Source organism: Pieris napi, chromosome W (assembly GCF_905475465.1).
Source record: "Pieris napi chromosome W, ilPieNapi1.2, whole genome shotgun sequence".
Classification (NCBI taxonomy): Eukaryota; Metazoa; Arthropoda; class Insecta; order Lepidoptera; family Pieridae; genus Pieris; species Pieris napi.
The window spans coordinates 809,974-834,335 of record NC_062258.1 but is presented as its reverse complement, the minus strand read 5'-3'; the positions used below and the strand labels follow the sequence as shown (position 1 = coordinate 834,335).

Genomic DNA, 24,362 nt, shown 5'->3' with positions numbered 1-24,362 from the left:
GAAATCAATAACAAAAAATGGGAGAAATATCTGGGTCTTAGAATAGATACAAATTTAAAATGGAACTTTCATATATCACACATAATTACCAAACTAAAATCACTTATAGGCAGATTTTGGTCAATATCTAAATGCATTCCGCAATCTGTACGTCATTTGATCTATAATTGTTTAGTCAAGCCACATTTCATATACCTAATTGAAATATGGGGTACAGCATGCAAAAACAAAATTTCTACAATACAAACACTACAAAATAAATTAATAAAAGCACTATTCAGATACAATTTTTTAACACCTACTAATAAAATCTACCAAGAAACTAAAATTATGACGATTAAACAACTATATGTTTATAGCACCTGTATCCTTATTAAAAAAAATTTAAATAACTCTCTACATAGTAACTTATCATTTAATAAAATCAAATACACCACTACACGCAATACTCGTCGAGCGAGTTTGCTTATCTTGCCAAAGCCGCGCACAAATTATTTAAAGAGATCTATTAGGTATGAGGGTGTGCAATTGTTTAATCGGTTGCCGTCTAAGGTTCGTAACATTAGCGTGTTTGATCAGTTCAAAAGGGCATTAAAGACACACATCAGAATGGGTCCATTAGAATAAAATTGGGTTAGCTGATGACGACGTGTATCTCGTTCGTATATACTTAATATTAAATTTCTCATGTAAATAAAAAATAATTTTTGTAATGAGAAATAAAGTTCTTTAAACATTAAACATTAATAACTCTAATTTTTAACAATTCAAAGAATCTTATACATCGATCGAGCACTTACGCGCCAATTATAAGAGGATTTGAAAATACTTTTATGTCTTCGTCTGTAAAAGTGATCTCACGTCGACGTTAATTAATTCTATTTTGTTTTCTAAACAAATATTTTTTTCAGTAATTTGATTTTATCGTAACAAAAACATTTTCTTGAACCAAAACCGTCGTCACGAAGGGTTATTAAAATGTTAAACCTGGGTCCTGTGGAAGAATTTGTGCGCTTCCTCCGACCTCAATATATGATCCTCGATCAGTCTTCCTGACTCAGGCCTAAGTAACTAAGGACACTTAGCGGTCGGAGTAACTTTGTAAGTGCGTTTCAGGGTCTAACGTTATACCAGTGTAGCCGTAGATTCAGTTGGTGTCGCTTCAGTTTTAACTACACCTATTTTTAGTGTACTCCTTCGTGCAGGAAGTGCATACCCATACATATTCGCTCTAGGCAGGATGCACTAGCCATATCCGTTTTTATTACACGCCCTTCACAGACTTAGACAAAATATGTACTTAAACATCTGTATGTTTGTATCAACAGATGAGTGTAAGTTTCACTAATAACACCAGTTTCGAAGACCATACAATGAAAATTTGTTGTCACTTTATAATTTGAGAAATTTCAAAAAGCGAATACGCTTTTATTAAAACCCTAGTTCACAGAATTTCCAACAAATACTAACTCAATATTATAAAACTCACATCAATTTTGCTTTGTGTGATTTAATTAAGTTCGACGAACGCCTAGATTAATTTACCAGTCGCCATCCCGAAACAATTACACTGGATGTCACCCACACTGTCCATTTAAAAACTTGATTTTGACGTTACTAAAACAGATCAGACGGAAATTGAAAATTAAAAATAGATGAATTTTAAATAATATACTAAAACAATTTCGTATTAGATATATATTTATCCCATAAAATTAGGGCGTCCGGGACGAAACTCACTTATAAATCTAAAGTTTTTAATTTTTAACCGGACTTTGCCCTTCTTCTTCAGTCGACTCATGCGTTGGAGAGTACGTATTGCTGGTAAGAATCTGTATAAGGCATTCATTTCGTCTCCCATACAGAATAGGAAGGAGGATTCCATGTAAGCTGAAAACAATTTCTATCTACAATAATTTATCTAAACCTTGCCATAGTCTTAATTTAATATAGCATACAAAAATACATACAACCCTTAATTTTCATCCCTCTACGATCAACCCCTATTTTTTATTTGTTAATTAAAATCTTATGACTTGAACTCTGAGGTTTATACAGAGACAATTCACAGAAAAGCCTAAAAAGTTTTCATTCCAAAAAACCGAACAGTCTGGGGTAGCATAGCAAAATGTTCCATTTTGGTTCTTAAAAGGTAGGCTAAGTAAAATCACATTAAGAAACGAAGTTCGCGGGGGCAGCTAGTCTGTGTACAGACAATTCTCAAGTCTCTCAGTCAGTATTTTCACCAAGCGTCTTAGCCGTAATGGCTCACTCGATTCATTTTATCTCTATCACTAACCATTTTAACAGTGATAGGTATTAGAACTGTAATGTACTGTATATGCCAAAAAAAAGTCAGTGGCGCTACAACCTCTTTAGGTCAAGGCCTAAGATTTCTGAATCTGTTTCATGACCATTTTTAAATCTAATAGGCAAGTAGGTGATCAGCCTCCAGTGCTTGACACACGCCGTCGACTGTTTGGGTCAAAGACATGTCGGTTTCCTCACGATGTTTTCCTTCACCGTTCGAGCAAATCTTAAATGCGCACATAGAAAGAAAGTCAATTGGTGCACAGCCGGGGATCGAACCTACGACCTCAGGTATGAAAGACGCACACTGAAGCCACTAGGCCGACACTGCTCTATATGCCAAGCCTATACTTAAATAATAATCAATAAACATTTACAAACAACCATTTAATAATGTCGTTACAACAAAATAACCAGTCATAACACCTAGTGGTCAATAGCAGCTTATACATACATGTATTTGTTTTCAAAACGTTTGATGTTACTATAGTTATCGATGTGTCAAATTAATATCCGATATTCTACCTTTGACGTTGACATGTTACAGGGAGCTCGGATTGAACGATGTGTCAACATGGCTTTGCCTTCAGGCACAGTATCGTGTAATAGCATTGGGGATATACAAGTGGTATGAGAGGGTATTACGAATTAAATGCAATCAGCGAATAGAAAAACGGAATCAGAAATATTAATTACAAAGGTGTTTTATGTAATTTATGTTGAAAGTTTGTTGAATTAAACAATAAAATTGGAATAGTATGAAGCCTACATCACCAATTTTTTATTAATATTTAACATTTATTTTAATAAATATGACTTGTCTAAAGTAATTAATCATCTAGTTTTATAAAAAATAGTGTCTTAATAATAACACGTTTTCTTAGTTTTTTTGAAGAAATCTATTATATTATTTTTGCACTGTCCCTGTACAATTGTAATACTTTGGTATACCTTATACATCTCTTGTATCATACGGCTTTGAGATATAACATCATAACTATATGTTTGTACCACTGCATTTAGCCAAAAAAGAGTTGTGATGGAACTTTTCTGTTTGTCCTTTTGTAGCTGCTACCTAATAACCACCTTCATGATTCAGTGGTTTCACATTGCATTTTACCTGAGGTACTGCGTTGCCGAAAAATTAGTTTCGGGTCGGTATAACTGCAAATAGGTCTACACTTGGCATTGGGCAAATAATAATCATCTTATAAAATCACAAAGTGATGCCATTCACCTACAGATTCGACTACAGACTATTGATTTCTAAGAAACTTCGCGAAAGATTTTGACGTCTTGTTACTTACTTATTTTTCTTTTCAGACTTGAACCGCCTACGCTTTATTTCGACTCAATTACCACGTATTCGCCGCCACAACCTCTTTAGGTCTGGGCCTCAGGTTTCTGAATCTGTTTCATGATCATTTTTCATTCGAATAGGCAAGTAGGTGATCAGTCTTCTGTGCCTGACATACGCCTTCGACTGTTGGGTCTAAGGAAGGCCGGTTTCCTCACGATGTTTTCCTTCACCGTTCGAGTGAATATTGAATGCGCACATAAACAGAAAGTCCATTGGTGCAGCCGGGGATTGAACCTACGACCTCCGGGATGAGAGTCGCACGCTGAAGCCACTAGGTCAAGACTGCTCATTCTATTGTATTATTATTATATAAACGTATGTTAGCAGCAGTATTATCCCAGTGGCTCGCTGCGACCCCTTAAACTACGCGTCCGAACACGGCGTTGCACTAGTCTAATTTTCTATAGGCGCAAATGAAACTTGTCGGCGTATCTCAAAACCAAAAATTTACAACATGTGTCAGGCACGGAAAGCTGATCACCTAATTAGCCAGCCATTAGTGTTGGAACGCCACTGGGTTATTATTATAATGTTATTAATTCTTTTGTAAGTATTGTTCGTGATACAGGTACAAAAAGGTTAATTAATATTGTTTAAGAACCTTCTACTAACTAACTGTTGAGACTAAAAAGTGAAATTTTTAGGTCTCCAACGCTTTAACTGAAGTAGAGAAACATGTGCACGTACAAATTTTTAATTTACTCACAGAAGCGTCATTTAATACAATAATAGTCAGCACACACTGACTATTATTGTATGTGAGACGGATATATTTAGTTGCACACTGGTTGAATTCAGAAGAAGTGCAAGGTTTCGGTTTTATGTTTTCTTGTTTCCTTTTATGTTCTTGTATTATTAATAAGTTTTCTACTGTATTAGTGTTAAGTTACTGTAAAAATAGGAAATAAATAAATGTATTTCGATTTTTACAGCTAATTAAAGAGGTACGGAGGTTTCTAAATTTTTATCTGAATTTCTTTAAATTTAATTATTTTTATGTGTGTAAATAGAATGGATAGAAAGAAACGGAAAATATAGGCCTATGTCAGAAGACATCTTGCCCACAAAACTGGTTGGTAAAAAAATACTGTCATTTGTTATTTACATGTAAATAAAGGCTTCATTCATTTGTTTTTGTAAGGGATAAACTTAAAAACTACATTATCCATGAGTTACATGAAAATGTTTAGTCCTAAGTTTAATTTTATCGGCATCGGTTAATCAGTACAGTTGCAGTGCCACGATTTTTATAGCACCAAGAAGCGAAAACTTCGCTTTCTTGCCGTCCTTTTAACCGACGAGCCTAGGCGTTAATGTAGAAAATATTCCTGCTGTCTATGATCAGCAGGAATATTTTCTAGATCAATGCCTAGGCTTGGTCAAATATAAGGTAAAGTCATAATAATTACATTACTTATTTAGCATGAATTTTGTAAATAAGAAGGGTTAATTACAAAGAGCTCTACTGATGTAAAATCAGCATGCAACTATCAAAATATAATTAAATATTATATTATTTATAATAGTTTGTTGTTAGTATTATTTATATTATTTATAGAGTTTTGCGGGTACCGCGGCACAGTTAATGTCACCTGTGTATATTAATTTGAATTAAAAATAGATTTAGTGCATTAGGGGTTGAAACGAGGGAACTATTAAGCAACTGTTTTCCATCGTAATTTGTGAGCAATCAATAATAGTGATATTTACAGTGATTAGGCCGTGATTGATCAATTTGCTAACCGCCATACCGCCTTGGACATTCCTCGTTTGGCTGTAGTTAAATATCAGTATAATCGTTGCATAAAACTGAAATAGTACAGTGAAGTGAATTTTATTAGTGTCTTGTGGTCATCAAGTACTTAAAGTATAACATACAGAATATTTTCGTTAAATCGTAATTTGTATTCTATACGATTTATTCGGCATACAAATAAATAGTTGGTTGGCACTTGGCAAGTTGTTGACAGCATCGTGCACGTGGTTGCTGTGGATCGAACCTCGACGCACACATAACTACCATCCAAATATTACGTCTTGTAACATATATTTTGTTTTTCTTTTTTTTATCAATCTACACTTGAATAATCATAGTTATATTTCATAATGTCTAAGTGTATTGCTTGCTCCAGGGATCTAGACGTAAGCAAACAAATCAGATGTACGAAATGCTTTAGAGGGTGTCACAATAAGTGTGCGAATATAACGTCTGATGTAGAAATCGATTCCTGGACGTGTCCGCCTTGTTCACGCAGAGAACATCGCGGTCAGAGTTCCTCTCTTGACAAGGTTCAAGCAGCAACGACACGACGCAATAAAAAGGATACAGGGCTTTGTGACCGCTTCGTATCGAGGGACAATTTGCAAAAGTTAATCACTGAGGGTATTAACCAGGCTATTGATTCCAAAATTGGGCACTTCGAGTCACTGAAAGTGTCTCTCTTTGTCAAGATAAGGGAAGAGATCAATTCTTTCATCAACCCCTTCTTGAAGGAAACTCAGTGTCTAAGAGAGGAAGTAAATAAGTTGAAGAATGATATTCAAAGTAATAATTTTATTATAGACGAACTACGATGCCAAATAAATAAGCAACAACAGTGGAACAGAATGAACAATTTAGAGATTGTTGGGCTGCCACAAACCAAGAATGAATCTACTTGCGCCTTAGTAAAAACAATAGCAAAACATGCAGACGTAGTATTGCGGGATGATGAGATCGAATTTCCTAACCGCATACAGCCGAAGCAATCTATGCCAGGCAAAGCAAAAACAATCGTGGTGCGCCTGAAAACACGCGAAATAAAAGACAAAATAATATCTGGCTTACGTAAAAAACGGGGAATCCATACATCTGATATAGGAATGTCAGGGGATTCGAAAAGATTCTATGTAAATGAGCATTTGACCCCAGATAATAAGTATCTTCTTAAAAAGGCGAAAGCGCTGGCAATCGATAAGGGTTTTAAATACGTATGGGTTCGTAACTGTGGAATTACTTTTATTTGTTAATCGTATATATCATTGGGGAGTAGTTGCGTGTTTCATAGTAGATTTAAGATATTTCCTTTGATTTTGCCTCTTTCAATTACTACACGTGATTTTCTGGTTCCATATGGGCCAAAATTTTGTGATGATATTAACGATATAAGTTCACTATTCATCTTAGTATTATAGACTACTTTAACTGTTCATTTCAAAACCTAAGATTTGATTGTTCATTTAAATATAATTATAGCACCTTAATAACAAAGCCAAATAACAAAATTATATTAAAAGTTTACACTAAAGTTGGTACAATCTCTAAGTATTTCGATGTTTGACAAAAGTTTAACTTTATTTTATCAAAACGTTCGTGGCTTGCGTATAAAATCAAACGAATTTTATCAAAATCTTCTTACTTGTACTTTCGATGTTATTTTAATAACTGAGTCATGGCGTAGTTTTTATGATAATGAACTGTGCAATGATGAGTACCAGATGTTTCGACGTGACAGAAGTAAAGAAACCTCCAGTAAAAATATGGGCGGAGGGCTGCTGATCTATGTATCTCGTTATTTAATAGCATATGAGAGGGCTGAGTGGAACTGCAATAGTGTTGAAACACTCTGGATAACTATACCCCATAATTCATTGGCAGTCAACGACCGGCGCAGTCTCCATATCGGTCTTGTCTATATACCTCCAGACTCTATGCAGGCTGAAAGACTTGAAACGTTTATTTCCTCGTTTAGCCACATAATGGACACAAATTTATTTATTTTATTTTATTTATTTTATTTTACAATTTTAGGGAAACTTACAGCTAAAAAGGTTCAATAGTATACAATTAACATGATGACGGCCAATTATCAGTTTCCACACTTACACATTATCACATCATTACACACCAACGCTCAAAAAACTCTCAAGGCTATATTAAAAACTAAATCTCAAAGTATCGGTCACAAAGGGCTTTCTTCGTCGCAGTAACACTTGTGCAGAACAAGTCCAAATTAAGCTCCAGACATGCCACATTAAAAGAACGACATGCTCGTAATAGGTAAGAATTTTTCCTGTATGTAGTTCGTGCTATGGGGACGTACAATAAATTTGGTCCGCGCAGAAACAATGATGGTGCGTACAGGCCCACCCTAGATAACAGTTCTGGCAACTCAGCCGCACCATTAAGTAAAGACACTAGGAATGTAATGTCCGATATTTTTCTACGCTCAGCTAAAGGCAAAATATGAAACTTTTTGCAGCGTGTATGATAGTCAGGCAGGTAACAATTAGATTTAAATTGAATGTACCTTAAAAATTTTCTTTGTATACTTTCAAGGCGGTCTATATAAATGTTGTATATTGGGTTCCATACCTGTGAGGCATATTCGAGGTGACTACGAACGAAAGAGCAATATAATATTTTAATGGTTTTAATTTCCTGAAAGTCGGACGAGATTCTTATAATGAAACCTAACGCTTTCGTGGCTTTATTAATGATGCTCTCAATATGTAGATCAAAGAGAAGTTTGCTGTCAAATATAACTCCAAGATCTTTGACAGATCCAACTCTTACTAAAATAGAATCTTGAAGTTTATAGGGAAAGGCAATGGGGTGGAGTTTGCGAGTAAATGTACAAATGTAACACTTAGATACATTCAAGTCGAGCCCGTTTAGTACACAATAATTTTGAAAGCGGTCCAGATCTTCTTGTAAAGAGAGTGCATCAGCGACAGAGTTAATCTGTTTCATGATTTTCATGTCGTCTGCATACAATAGAATTTTGGACGACTGAAAACAATGTGTGATGTCGTTAACAAATATATTAAAGAGAAGTGGGCCCAAAAGCGATCCTTGTGGGACTCCTGAAGGTATATATCTGGTTCTTGACGAGTATCCATTCAACACCACAGTCTGACATCGATTCTCTACGTACGATGAGAACCATCTGAATAGATTACCCCGTATACCCATGGAAGATAACTTGCTTAAAAGTATGTTGTGGTCAATTTTGTCGAAACATTTGCTATAGTCTGTGTATATAACATCCACCTGGGATCCATTAGCCATGGAGTCTGATATAAAGTCACTACAGAGGATCAAATTTGACGTAGTCGACCGACCCTTTATAAAACCGTGTTGGTATTCACAAAAGTCCAGTTTCAGTGCTGCATATACTTGTCTGTAAACGATTTTTTCCATAATTTTAGCAAATGCACACAACTTGGATATAGGTCTGTAATTTTCAACAGCGGCTTTTGATCCTTTTTTCAGGACAGGTGTTATATACGCAGACTTCCACAAAGTGGGAACTACTCCGGAAGTAAGTGATAAAATAAAATAAAAAATAAAATATGTTTATTATGGAACGTAAGATACATGTATCACTTATTCCACGTCATTAAATTTGAAGGCATCCCTACTCATCGGCAAAGAAGACAGAGGGTGTAGGCCGAGAGAAAAAGCCGGCGTAAAAAACTCTCGGTACTCTTTTAAAACAGCAAATCATCAAACAACACTTATTTATAACAAATATCGCAAATTAATTAGAAGTAGCCTGTCTAGCACTAGTCCCAGGCCCTTTTATCAATTAGATAATCGTTGACTTTATAGTAAGCCTTTTTACACAGCTTTTCTTTAATACATTTCTTAAATTTATTGAAAGGCAGTGATAAAAGAGCTTCTGGGATTTTATTAAAGAAGAGTATCCCTTTCCCCAAAAAAGAATTACTAACTTTAGATAGTCTAGTACGGGGAAATTGCAGCCTGCGTTTGTTCCGTGTATTAACATTGTGCGTATGTTCTATTCTAGTAAACTTATCACTATTTTTGTATACATACATAATATTTTCATAAATATATTGCGAGGGAAAGGTAAGTATATTAATTTCCTTGAATTTATCTCTAAGAGATTCCCTACATTTTAAATTATAGATTGCACGAATAGCCCTCTTCTGCAGGATGAAAATAGTTTCGACATCAGCAGCATGACCCCATAATAATAAGCCATAAGTCATTAAGCTATGAAAGTAACTAAAATAAACAAGTCTAGCTGTATCGACATCAGTTAGAGAGCGAATTTTTTTAACCGCGTAGGCTGCAGAACTAAGTCTCTTCGCCAATCCGTTAATATGAGGGGACCACTGAAGTTTTGAATCCATGGTGATTCCGAGAAATACAGTTGTATCATCCAGATTCAATTCCTCACCGTTTATAATTGGTCTAGTATCCATAATCCTTGAATTTTTTGCACAAAATTTAATGCATTTTGTCTTTTTTGCATTAAGTAGAAGGTTATTCATACTAAACCAATGGACAATCGAAGACAGAGCATTGTTCACATCGTCAAAATTTGTTATTTGTCGTTTGATTTTAAAAATCAAGGACGTGTCATCAGCAAACAAAACTATCTGATGTTTTCTCTCTACCATGAAAGGTAGATCATTTATATAAACAAGAAAGAGGAAAGGGCCAAGAATTGAGCCCTGTGGTACCCCCATATCTACTGCCGACCCAGAGGACCTCTTACCATTCACTTCAACCTTCTGAGTTCTTCCGTGTAAATAGGAAGTCAGAAGATTCAGTGCGGTATTCTTGATGCCATAATGGCGGAGTTTCCCGATTAAGGTCTCGTGTTGGACACAATCAAATGCTTTGGATAAGTCGCAGAAAACACCTAAAGCGTCATGCGACTCCTCCCAAGCCTTAATTATATATCTATATAACTCAACACCGGCATCGGCTGTCGAGCGACCCTTGGTAAAACCGAACTGATTATTATGTAATAATTTGTTTACGTTAAAATGACTTACCAGTTGATTTAATATAATTTTTTCAAATATTTTACTACAAGTAGGTAGTACGGAAATTGGTCTAAAGTTACTGGGGTCGGACATACTACCTGCTTTAAATAATGGAATGACTTTACTATGTTTCATTAGATCGGGAAACTCGCCACTTTTAATACAATTGTTGAAAATTATAGCTAGATGGGGAGCAATTACATCAATTATGCTACTAATTATTTTTACAGAAATACCCCAAAGATCGGTAGTGTTCTTAATAAATGGTATAAAATTGATAGTGGTAAAGTCAGGCTATCGGCGCAATTTACTATAAACACTGGTGGAATATTGTCAGGCCCCGGTGACTTGTTTAGATCCACATATTTCAAGAATCTATATACTTCATCCCTATTAATTTCTATTGACCCGATATCAGTGCCGAAACAAGCAGCCCCCTCGGGTACGGTCTGTGTGTTGATTGGTGGCGAGTTGTTATTGGCAGCGCTCGGTTCCAAAAAAATTGAATAAAAGTAGTCGCTGAACATGTTGGATATAACATCCCCATCCCCAGATGAATGATTTCCATACTGTAGTACAGAGGGATAGCAATTGGACTGCTTTTTTGATTTTACATAAGCCCAAAAAGCTTTAGGATTGCGCTTTATGTTTGATTCTATTCCAGATATATAATTGTTAAACAACTCTTTTTCTAAATCTTTCACTCTCTGTCGTAAAACGACAAATGAATGATGATCCGAGAGGTTTTTATATTTTTTAAACTTTAAATGATATTTAGCTTTCTCCTTTATTATTTTGATTAGAGAGCTATTATACCAGACTGGGAATTTTGACTGTATGGTTACAATTCTTGATGGAATGTAGATGTTACGCTGGTCGTTGATAGTGTCATAGAAATACGATACAGCATCTTCAAAGGATCTACGCCTCAGTTCATAGTCCCAGTTAACGGAATCCAAATTTCGTTTTATGGCATTGTAATCGCCCTTGTTGTACAAATATTGTAAACGAGGACGAGTGGGTAGGCTGTGCAACTGAACGAACTCGACCGAAATGCAAAGCGCTTTATGTTGGGGATCTTCGCATACCAGGGGATCAGCGCAGCAGGTAACAGTAATATCGTTATTGGATAGTACAAGATCCAAAATCCTATCGTTAATATTGTGGAAGCAATTATATTGTGAAAGATTACAGATATTCAAATTGTCTATAAAATTCCTTTGAACATCTCCCTGTATGTCACTCGGATAGAGAGAAGAGAGATCATTTGTCTGACACCACTTAATATTCGGTTGATTAAAGTCGCCAAGTATTAAAAATGCATCAGAAGGATATTTCAGAACAAGGTCAGCCAAACTATAAGAAAAATTATTCAATTGAACTGCTAATGTATTGCCCAAATTTTCGTTACAAATGTAGACAACACAGATGTGTATTTTATAAGAAATTTTAGGCTTTCTATGGTTCAATGTAAGCGTGATCCATAGGTCCTCGGCAGACGAGCGCCAGTCATGTCGAACATCAGCAGGTATTTCTCTCTTAACAGCTATTAAAACCCCTCCTCCCTTCGATTGTTCGGTAGCAGCATAATTACGATCTCGTCTCCAAACAAGATACCGATTATCGAACAACTCGGAATCCGAGATACCCTCCAAAAGCCACGTTTCAGTAATACATATAATATCATAGTTATTAACACACACATTTCTGTAAAAAGTACTCGTTTTTGTTCGTAGCCCCCGAACATTTTGGTAGAAAATATTAAGCGGAGCCATTGCAAATATTATCATAAGATACAACACAATAATAAATATGTGGGGTGCATTCTAATCGATGTGAATAAATATATTGCCCCACCAATGAAATGCAAATAAGCACCTTACTAGTATACAAGTTAAGTAGAATAGTTAAACTGCACAAGTACGAGCAAAAATAAAATAATATAAGTGATAATAAACTTATCCTCCCAAATATTAATTGGAAGCCTTTGGGACCCATTCTATTAAAACAGGAACTTCTAAAATACAAAATGTCTCCGAAATGTTTTTTAATGAAATTAATATTTCAGGCCTAAAACAACATAATTTGTCGTCTAATAGTAGCAATAATGTCCTCGGTTTAATTTTAAGTAATGTTTCCATCGACAGTTCGACAACTGATATGGCGCTAGTTAAACCAGACATATATCATCCTTGCTTAAAGATCGATGCTACCGACTTCGTTCTATGTAAAACCATCCCAAAAGCACAAATAAAATATAACTTTCGTCGTGCTAACTACGAGGATATTAATAAAGCGTTGTCGAATATTGATTGGGTAAAAGTTTTAGTTGGAGGTACCTACTGATGAAGTGACAGGTAGTTTCTATGTAATATTAGATAAAATAATTTCAAGTTCTGTCCCTAAAAGCTGAAGTATTGGTAGAAGTAAATTTCCTATTTGGTACTCAAACTCTTTGATACATATAATAAAAGATAAATTAAAAGCTCACAAGCGTTGGAAAACTTATAGGAATCCAAGAGACTATGATGAATTTTCGCTGTTACGCGCTAGGCAAAAACTTGTATCCAAGAAGTGCTTTGATATTTATTTATTTATTTTATTTTATTTATTTATTTTAGATATGTATGAGAAGAGTATCCAAAATAATTTGAGTAAGGATCCCAAAGCGCTGTGGTCATATCTGAGAAACAAACGCCAATGTAGCCCAGGCTACCCTAACAATTCTCGGAGATGAAGCAGACGCTTGTGAAGGGTTCAACAGGTTTTTTAAAAGTGTTTTTCAACACCCAGATGATAGTTACAATCTTCAACACCTACCTGAATCCGATTATACATGCAACCAAGTAGTACTGACCGAGGATGAAGTCTGTAGAGAGTTGAAATCTTTAAATATTAATAAAGGTTCAGGGAGTGATGGAATACCTTCAATTTTTCTCCAAAAATGCTATAGACAACTCTCTAAACCCTTGACAAATATATTTAATCAGTCGCTTAATGAATTCTTTAGTTTACCATCCAAATGGAAAGAAGCCCACATTGTTCCGATCCACAAAAAAGGGTCTAGAAATAAAATAGAACATTATCGACTATTTTATTTCTAAATTCGTTTGGTAATTTATTTGAAAAATTAGTTAACAAAACGTTGAGTCCTCTTATCCTAAGACAATCACCACATCACCAACATGGTTTTACAAAGAATCGTTCAACTGTCAGCAACCTCACCGTTTTCAACAAGTACATAATATTAAAGGGAATGGACGAAGGAGAACAAATTGATGCGATCTATACGGATTTTGAAAAAGCTTTCGATCGAGTTGATCATGTCATTCTCCTACATAAGCTATTAGCGCTAGGAATCCGTGGGGATCTATACAGATGGATCAAATCCTATGTAACTAATAGAAGGCAGGCGGTAGTAATGGGTGGACATAGGAGCACATTTATAAATGTGACATCCGGTGTACCTCAAGGCTCTATACTGGGTCCGTTGTTGTTTAATGCTTATCTTTATGATATACAGAGTTGTTTCAAGTATTCAGAATATCTTATGTTTGCAGATGACAAAAAAATGTTTCTAAAAATTAAATCTATAGATAACTGTGTTCAACTTCAACAGGATTGTAGTAGATTGGAAATTTACTACAAAAGAAATAAACTATCCTTAAATATTGGAAAATGTAGTAAAATTACTTTTACTCGCAAACATATGAAAATACAATTTTGTTATAAGATAAGAGATACAACAATTAAACAGGTGAATTTGGTTAGAGACTTGGGGATACTACTAGATGATAAGATGTCTTTCTCAGAACATATAGATAATATAACAGAAAAAGCATATAAACAACTTGGATTCGTCAAACGAGTATGCAAATCTTTCAAGAATATAAAATGTATAAAATGCCTGTACTTTTCTTTTGTTAGGAGTGCACTAGAATATGCATGCACTGTTTGGTCCCCAACCTACAAGAAATACATTGAAGCAATAGAGAACATTCAAATAAAGTTTCTTAAGTTTTAAGGATTTCCGAAAGTATAGTAGCTATATAGATTCCTGCAAGTACTTTGGTATTGAATCATTAGAATGTCGACGTAAACAATATGACCTTATATTTTTACACGCTATTTGCAACGGTTTAATTGACTGTCCTGACTTATTGTCGCTTTTACTTTTTCACGCCCCTTCTTCACACAATACAAGGCAAACGCTACTATTTAAAATTCCTCGGTTTAATTCAAACTATTTACGTAGCTCAGTCATGCATCGTATACCTTCAGATTATAACAGAAATTACCAGCAAATAGAAATATTTAATGTATCTAAAAAATGCTTAAAAAATTATATAAAAACTCTAGTATCCTTTATTAGATAGAATGGCTTTGTTATTCCTCCTTTATAATAAATATGTTGTAATGAACTATGAATCTTAGAATATAGAATTTACATACATACATACATATATTCTTTGTATTTTTTGTATTTGTATAGGTGTAACTGTGTTTTGTGTATGTTTAAATGTGTATTCCATTTTTGGCTCTTGTGTATAGTGTAATTTTTTGAATATTGTATAGTACTTGTAAGTAGCTGTAGGAATACCATTAAGCAAATAAACAAATAAATAGGACTATTCCTGTAAACTTAGAACAAAAGAACTCCCCAGTAATGCAGCTTTGCCTTTGAAAAATTTAATTAGCGTTCCTTTGAAGGCGTTATGAACAAGAATTATTTTTTATAGAATTTATAATACATTAACGTCAGGTATATTTGACCTCGACTGTACAAGAGATATGTCGATGACACATTTGTAGTACTCCCCAATGACAAAATATCTGCATTTCTAGCACATTTAAATTCAATACACAAGAACATTAAATTTACTGTTGAACAAGAAAACAACAACTGTCTGCCCTTTTTAGACATTTTAATTATACGCAAAGCAGATGGCACACTAGGTCACACAATACACAGGAAGACAACCCACACAGATAGGTACCTCAATGGTGAATCCCACCACCACCCTTCACAACTGCTTTCTGTCGGTAAATGTTTGTTTCAGAGAGCCCAACGTCTTTGTGATGATGCCCACCTCGAGGAGGAACTACAGCATGTCAAACAGGTGCTACACCGAAACAAGCTGCGCATCCCCCGGCTACATCACAAAAACAAAAACAAGACACAAACAGTTCCCCGCCAGCCAGCCTACTTGCCATATGTAAAGGGAGTTACAGATAGAATTAGCCGGATCCTAAAACGAGCTTCCATACATACAATTTTCAAGCCGCACAAGAAGATTCAGCGATTCCTAAGACCAATCAAAAGTAACACCCCATTGCAAGATGCAGGTATATACAAACTGGATTGCGACTGTGGCCTGTCTTGCATAGGGCAAACTAAACGCAATATGTCCAGCAGACTCAAAGAACACATTGCAGACATAAGACATAGACGACACACAAAATCAGCAGTCGGTGAACACATACTAGATAGGCCTAATCACTACATACGCTTTGACCAACTGAAAGTACTTGCAAAAAAGAAAAGATTCTTCCCAAGATTGGTACGCGAAGCCATTGAAATCAAAAAACACTCCAATTTCAATAGAGAAGACGGCCTAAAATTGTCAAACACCTGGGATCCAATAATATCCAAATTAAAATCTCAAAAAGAAAAACAATCCGCGAAAATAGAGGACACCGTGAGCCATTTTTGCCAAAACCCTCCATCTTTTAGTCGATACCAACTCCGGGGAAATAAATACAGATAATGCAACTTTCTCTGCAGCTGTGATACTTTTTGACATTCAACATCTTTTGTCTTCAGTCACCGTGACCACGCACGGATTAGTCGGATAAATTTAAAATTATGTCAAATAGTTGTAAATTTATAATAATACATAACTGTAATCCGGTAAAAAGCGTTTTTCTTTAAAGGTATATTTTGTCTACAGTAATCACTGAATCAAATTTAATTTTCTTTTACAGTTCCAAATCAAGTTTTTTAATGTTTTTTATCGCGAGTAATGCCTTTGTGTCTGCCAACAAGATGTGGCTCTGACCACGACTGCAATCAAAACTTCGAGGTAAATATTTGCGCTTAAATCCCTTAAATACATTTGTAATTCACCCTTCATAGCCTAGTGGTGTCATTAAATGTCCGCTAGGTGAGGGTATCGGGTTCGATTCCCGGTCGAAGCGCAAGTTTATTTTGATAAATTTATTGGTACTGAATTGCTAAGGCAAGCAGTGAGTACTTAAGAAAATAGACTGTGAGGTTTAGGTTGTATGTTCTAGGCCGAGGATGTAAATTGCAAGTGGTAATTCAACATTCCTTTTTTAGGTGCGGGAAAGCGGGACCCAAATCTACCATATCACGTTATATGTGCGAGCGACTACATGCCGGCGGCACTTTGTGCGGAAATGAAATCCCCTCAATAAAAATAAATGTACTGTAGTATGATAGCAGATGAAATTGTTGGGCGATGATAAGATAGCTAACCTATGGTGTTAGACAGTTATGCAGTGTTAGAGATGCATTTGAGACCTAGTATGTAGTTACACACTTTTTTCATTCACTGACTGGCTCACTCACTCACTTACACATTTGCACTTACACACTCACTCATGCAATCAGGCGTGTTGATAACAGTTGAAAAGTAAATTAAATGAAAGATGTAATTAGATTATATATATACACTAGCAGACTCGGCCAAGCGTTGCAGTGGCTAAGTTTTTTGTTATATTACATAGTAGTAAACTATTCAAGGGAAACGGTAGGAGAACTTATGTGAAAGGTACCTAATGTGAAGCGTTGATACTTTTAACACGGCGCTATCTGTTAGAATTGTGTCCAATAATAAACAAATAATTTGCAATAAAATAATATTGCGGCTATAAATTAAGATGTAAGCTATCCTATCTTTTAAGTTGGATCAAGCTGCACTTGGTGTGCAAATTTAATTTAAAATCGGTTAAGTAGTTTAGGAGTCCATCGCGGACAAACAACGTGACACGTAATTTATATATATTAAGATATATTTTAACGAATTTATATTTAAGTTTGTTATGGAAGAGCTGGGAACCCTGACACAGGTTTTTCTTACTTAAAAGGGTTCCCAAATCTTACACATTGTAATGCTTATCTACTTAAAATGAATAAAGACTTTTTTATGGTAATTACATGATTTGATATAACTGATACTTACAAGAGCTATGCGAAGTATTACTTTTGTTCTCCCAAAACATCTTGAATTGTGCGACATCCATGAAACAGTGGTTTTTGAACATCAGCGCTGGTTCCCTCGCCATGATGCCGGCTACACCACACACGGGAGCACAGGTGTCTGGAAATTTCTGGAACAGAAATCTTATCACTGAATTAATATTTATTATATTCAGATTATTAATCCGTATTTTGTTATGGGGTCTTTTTGAAGTGAAACTTCTTTAGTGAGGGTAAAATTTTTACGGATGAAACGCAATAATAATAATATTAGCGTCACGAAGATGTGCAGCGTTTTTGTCAAAGAAAAGGGAGAGACCGATTGAGAGAGAGTGAGAAGGGCGAATTACAATGCCACGTGTTTTTATTATCGAAGAAATAAATAAAAAAAATATTAAATTTATAATTTGTATAAATTTCGACACTTTAATATTTTAATGACAATTAAATTCATTAAATTCTTAACAGATCTTCCTTTTTCCCTCTCTCTAAGTCTCAGAAATTTATAGTTTTAGATTTATATAAGGCTTAAAATAGTTTACCAAAGAAGTTTCACTTCTGACATGTGTACTTTGTATGCACACACTTTTTGTATGTAATAGGAGGCAAACGGGCAAGAGGCTCACCTGATGTAAAGTGATACCGCCACCCATGGACCATAACATTCCCAGAATTCTCGTAGGTACGTGCGTTGGCGGCCTTTTAAGAATCACAATTAGGTCTGAGTAGCGTATATTAGTAATGTCTAGTAAACAAAAGTACTTATGTTTAATAGAGTTGTATGAATTGTCGCGTCTGAAAGGTGTTTACGTAGGATAATATCAGGTCTCATTTCTATATTTAGAATTTAATACGATTACTTCGGAATCTTTTGATGAAGAATATACTTTTTGATGCCGTGGTAATTAAGAAATGGACGATTCAATCGTGATTTCTAAGAAGATTGAAGTTTCTTTTAAATATAGATTGTGACTTTTGAATTTGAAATTATTAACGTGTGTAATTGATTCGCTAATTCATGATTCTGAGACAGGAAAGACTTAATGTAAGTGTTTTTGTTCAATAAATAATATCCAAAATAATAATACCACGGAGAGTGTTTAGAGTAGATTTTCAGATGACAGACAGATGCAGAAATTCCATCCGTTTTACCTCGACGTCCGCCGTTTCACAACTGTCCGTTCTTTAAGGCAGTTTCTGAACTAGCTGCCCACTGAACCAATTCGACTTAGGCTCCTTCAAGAAAAGAACGTACCAATTCTTAAAAGGCCGGCAACGCACTCGCGAGCCCGCTGACATTGATGTTGTCCATGGGCGGCGTTATCACTTAACATCTGGTGAGCATTCTACCCGTTTGCCCCCTGTTCTATAAAAAACCAGCTCGAGGTTAAGATGGTTTTAATACATCAATATTTAAATTTTAATCATCCCTAACACATAATTTTAATCTGCCAAACGATGTGGTTGTGTGTTTTTTTGGTGTGGTTTTGCCTAATCATTCAAAACGTCGAGTTCAATAAATTTTCCGCGTTATACACATTTATAATTATGTTTTATCGATTTACTTACAGTAGGACAAGTATGATAGCACGTAGAAAGTGTTGGGCGATGTTATGTATCATTTTTCTTCTCCTTCGGTATCACGATCAGTGGTACGTTATTATTTTTACTGGGCTTGCGTTCTTTATTAAACGTCTCCTTGTGTTAAACGGATCCATTTCTTTCACAGGTAAATCAAATACATGGGTAGCAGCGAAGAAGCTATCTATACTTTCATTGACATTATCTGTACCTAACATACCACCATTGATTATAACTAAGTTTTTTATATTATTAATTTGGTTTTCTCTATTATCAATATCTTTAATTTGTTTATCTATATGTGTGGAGTCACAAATGAATAGTTCTGTCTCTGTATATTTTATATTCGTGTTGCAGTTGTGTTTATGCAGTTCGCATCTATTTGGAAATCTTTTTACTCTGTACCCTTCTCCTTCTTCCCGTATGGCGCAAATTTCTGTATTCTTACATATTAAATTTACATCGCATTGGTGATTGTCGACAGTCAATTGATTTATATGCAATTCGTTCAGCGAGTTAGCGAATAAATTTAAAAAAATAATTGTTAAGTGCCTATCTGATACCTAATCCGCAGTTGGTTGTGTTAGCAATGTAGCTAGTATAAGCAAAAATTTACTAGTAAAATCTAAAACTGGAAGTGTAATGTTTTTATTGCATTTTAATTTTTTTTTAACATTTATGTTTACCCTAATTTGTAGTCTTATATTTAAGATAAGATAGCTTGTAACATATACTGTAGATATAGCGTTATATCAACTTATGGTCTGGTCTTAGTCAAAATCATCCCTACTAATATTATAAATGCGAAAGTAACTCTGTCTGTCTGTCTGTTACCTTTTCACGCCTAAACCGCTGAACCGATTTTGATGAATTTTGGTATAGAGATAGATGGAACCTTGGGAAAGGACATAGGGTACTTTTTATCCAGATCCCGATCCCGGAATTATACGGGTGGAAACGCAGAGTGCAGTTGTGTATCGTATATCCCTACTAAATGAATTTTGGTATAGAGATAGATGGAACCTTGGAAAAGGACAAAGGCAACCTTTTATCCCGATCCCGATCCCGATCCCGTAATTATGCGAGTGATAGATAACGCAGGGTGCAGTTATGTATCGTATATGCCTACTAAATGAATTTTGGTATAGAGATAGATGGAACCTTGGGGAAAGACATAGACAGTCTGTCTGTTTCGTTTTCACGCCTAAACCGCTGAACCGATTTTGATGAATTTTGGTATAGAGATAGATGGAACCTTGGGAAAGGACATCTTTACTTTTTATCCCGATCCCGATCCCGGAATTATGCGGGTGAAAACGCGGGGTGCAGTTATGTATCGCATAATTCAAATACTCCTAGCCAGCTTTTAGAATACTTTCTGCCTGACATGTCCATCAGGCCCATCGGCCTATACACTATGAATGTGTGAGTGTGACGATGCATGGTGTGGTGTGGCGGGGCTGGCGGGCGCGGGCGCGCCGTCGTCGTTGGCGGACGCATCCGATATCTACAATTTTGAGCTGCAACGTATTCGCTTTCTTTACGTTTTCATTGGTGTTTAGGGTTTCTTGGATAAGCATTTTGTGTTATTTACTTAGTTGTTTTGGTTGTTATTATTAGTTTAGCATAAGTTAGTAGTAGGTAGAATTATAGTTAATATGTAAAATAAATACTTTAATTCATTTTTTAGGATAGGTATAAAATTGTAGTAGATTAGTAGGCAGGTTTTTTTAAGTTTTTTCACATTTAGTAAGTAGTTACGGTACCTAAGAAGGTCAGCATAGTTTTTATTGAGTATTAATAGGTAAGTAATGTTGTTTTGTGAATAAAATAGTTCCAGTAGTTTCGCATATAATTTTATCGATTCATTTTGTTTTTATTCCATGTGGATAGTATATTTTTTTTAACATTTAGTTTTAGTTTAGCAATTCGTTTTGTTTTTGTTTTATTTCATGTGTATAAGTACCTACCTTAAGTATAGTTTCGTACTCAGTACCTTTAACTAAATTTTTTTGTCAGCTAAAGAATTTTTTTTTGCATAAGTACTTACCTGTTTTTATTACTTTAGGTAGGTAACTGGTTAAGTAATATGCCTCGCAAGCGTAAATCTAATTTAGCGCGTAGCTCTAAAAGAGCTCGAACTGCGCAAGTAGCTAGATCCCAAGAATCTGAGGAGCAGACTCAGGCCCGGCAGATTTTAGATGCTGAGCGACACGCAACGCAAAGAGCTGCCGAGACCTATGAACAAACTCAGGCCCGGCAGATTTTAGATGCTGAGCGACACGCAACGCAAAGAGCTGCCGAGACCTATGAACAAACTCAGGCCGGGAGATTTTAGATGCTGAGCGACACGCAACGCAAAGAGCTGCCGAGACCTATGAACAAACTCAGGCCCGGCAGATTTTAGATGCTGAGCGACACGCAACGCAAAGAGCTGCCGAGACCTATGAACAGACTCAGGCCCGGCAGATTTTAGATGCTGAGCGACACGCAACGCAAAGAGCTGCCGAAACCTATGAACAGACTCAGGCCCGGCAGATTATAGATGCTGAGCGACACGCAACGCAAAGAGCTGCCTAGACCTATGAACAGACTCAGGCCCGGCAGATTTTAGATGCTGAGCGACACGCATCATTGATAGCTGCAGAGATGCCAGAAGAATCCCAAAGACGACGTGTGTTAAATGCTGAACGGCTGTCAGAAAGGAGAAATGCGTTTACAATGTATACATGGGGAGCATTCCACAATGCTGCTTTTGATTATGACCCATCGATTGAGTATAATAACCATCGATTACTTCTCATAGGTGGAATGGATAAAAAATGTATACATTGTGAAGCACTCAAGTGGAAAGAAGAAACTCCGGGTATGTGTTGTTCTGGTGGCAAGGTTTCAATTCCAATACTTGGAGAACCAGAGGAACCATTGAAGTCTTTACTTTTAGGTGATAACAACGAATCGCGGCGTTTTTTAATCAAAATAAGGAAATATAATTCATGCTTTCAAATGACGTCATTTGGTGTAGAAAATGAGGTGGTTATGCCTGGGTTTTCATCTACTTTTACAATCCAAGGTCAAATCTATCATAGGATTGGTTCTTTGCTTCCTACAAATAATGAGCAACCAAAATTTTTACAGATTTATTTTATGGGAAATGAAAACGACGAGGTTGACCGCAGGTGTCAAAACATTCAATTAGTAGAAAAGGATATTGTCTTAAAGATTCAGAGAATGTTGCATGAACATAACCGCCTAATAAACACTTTCACAACAGCCTTAGAAAGAATGCCGGGAGATGATTATAAGTTGGTGATTCACCCAGATCGTACACCAAGTGGGGAACACGAAAGACGATATAATGCACCTTTAATAAATGAAGTCGCAGCCATGGTTTGTGGTGAACAGTTTGCTTCCCGTGATATAATTTTACATGCCCGTGATAACACACTAACTAGGGTGCCGGATACACATAAATTTTACGATGCGTTACAATATCCGCTAATATTTAGCAAAGGGCAAGAAGGGTATCACTTTCAAATTCCACAAGTCGATCCTGTAACTGGCCTGCCCTTGCCTAACAAAAAGGTATCATGTATGGACTTTTATGCCTTTCATATCATGATTAGAGAAAATGATTTTAATATTATATCACGATGCAGGCAACTGGCCAATCAGTTTTATGTTGATATGTACGTTAAGGTAGAAAGTGAACGATTACGATACATAACATTAAATCAAACTAAATTAAGAGCAGAAAATTATATCCACCTTCAAGACGCAGTAGCGAATGACGCTAATCTAAATCCAAATGATATTGGTAGAATGATAATTTTACCGTCTTCATTTGTAAATAGTCCGAGGTACTTACACGAATATACTCAGGATGCGTTTGCTTATGTACGTACATATGGTCGCCCTGACTTATTCGTTACGTTTACTTGCAACCCAGCATGGCCGGAAATAGTAAATGAATTAATGCCGGGTCAAAGCGCGATTGATAGGCATGATGTAGTCGCAAGAGTTTTTAGGTTGAAAGTTAAAAAACTTATGTCTGTTATTTCCAAAGGCAGAATATTTGGAGAAGTGATCTGCTTTATGTATTGCATAGAGTGGCAGAAGCGTGGCCTACCACATGTCCACATATTATTGTGGTTAAAAGACAAGTTGAGACCCGATCAAATTGATAATATTATCAGCGCAGAAATACCCGATCCAAGCACTGACAAGACACTTCATGATATTATAGTTAAAAACATGATTCATGGTCCATGTGGACCTGAAAATCCTCAGTGCCCTTGCATGAAAGATGGAAAATGCACAAAGATGTAATGTAATGTAATTTTCTCGCAAATTACACAAAGACACTGTCCACAGTGAAAACGGATACCCACTCTATCGTAGAAGAGCACCTGCAGACGGAGGTCGAACGGCATCTGTGAAACTACGAAATGGGAGTTACGTCACTATTGATAATAGTTGGGTGGTCCCTTATTCCGCTATTCTATTAAAAATATTTAACGCCCATATAAATGTTGAGGCTTGCAGTTCAGTGCGCGCTATCAAATATATCTGCAAATATATTAACAAAGCTATTTTCAATTTTAGGAGCACAGAGCTTGCAAATCGCGTAAATGAAGTACATACATATCAATCTGGTCGTTATGTTAGCAGCAACGAAGCCGTGTGGCGGTTATTAGGGTTCCCGTTGCACGAAAGGCACCCCACCGTTACACATCTAAGTGTACACTTAGAGAACGGTGAACGAGTTTATTTTACAGAAGATAATTTCCACGAGCGACTATTTACTCGACCAAAAACCACCCTTACAGCTTTTTTTGAACTTTGCATAAGAGATGAGTTTGCAAGAACTCTTATGTATGCTGAGGTACCGAGATATTACACATGGGACGCAACCAGAAAAACTTGGAAACGCCGAATTCAAGGAACTTCGGTTCAGAACTGGCCTGGTGTCAAATCTGGAGATGCCTTAGGACGGGTTTACACAGTCCATGTTACTAACATGGAATGTTTTTGTTTAAGGATGCTTCTACACCATGTGCGTGGGCCAACCTCTTTCAATGATCTCAAAAAATACAACAATCAAGA

General features: G+C 35.9%; 1 pseudogene; it reads right to left on the bottom strand.

The window, feature by feature from the left end:
* Window positions 1–1,702: 1,702 nt before the first annotated feature.
* Window positions 1,703–19,724, bottom strand: LOC125061998 (annotated as a pseudogene).
* Window positions 19,725–24,362: the final 4,638 nt, after the last annotated feature.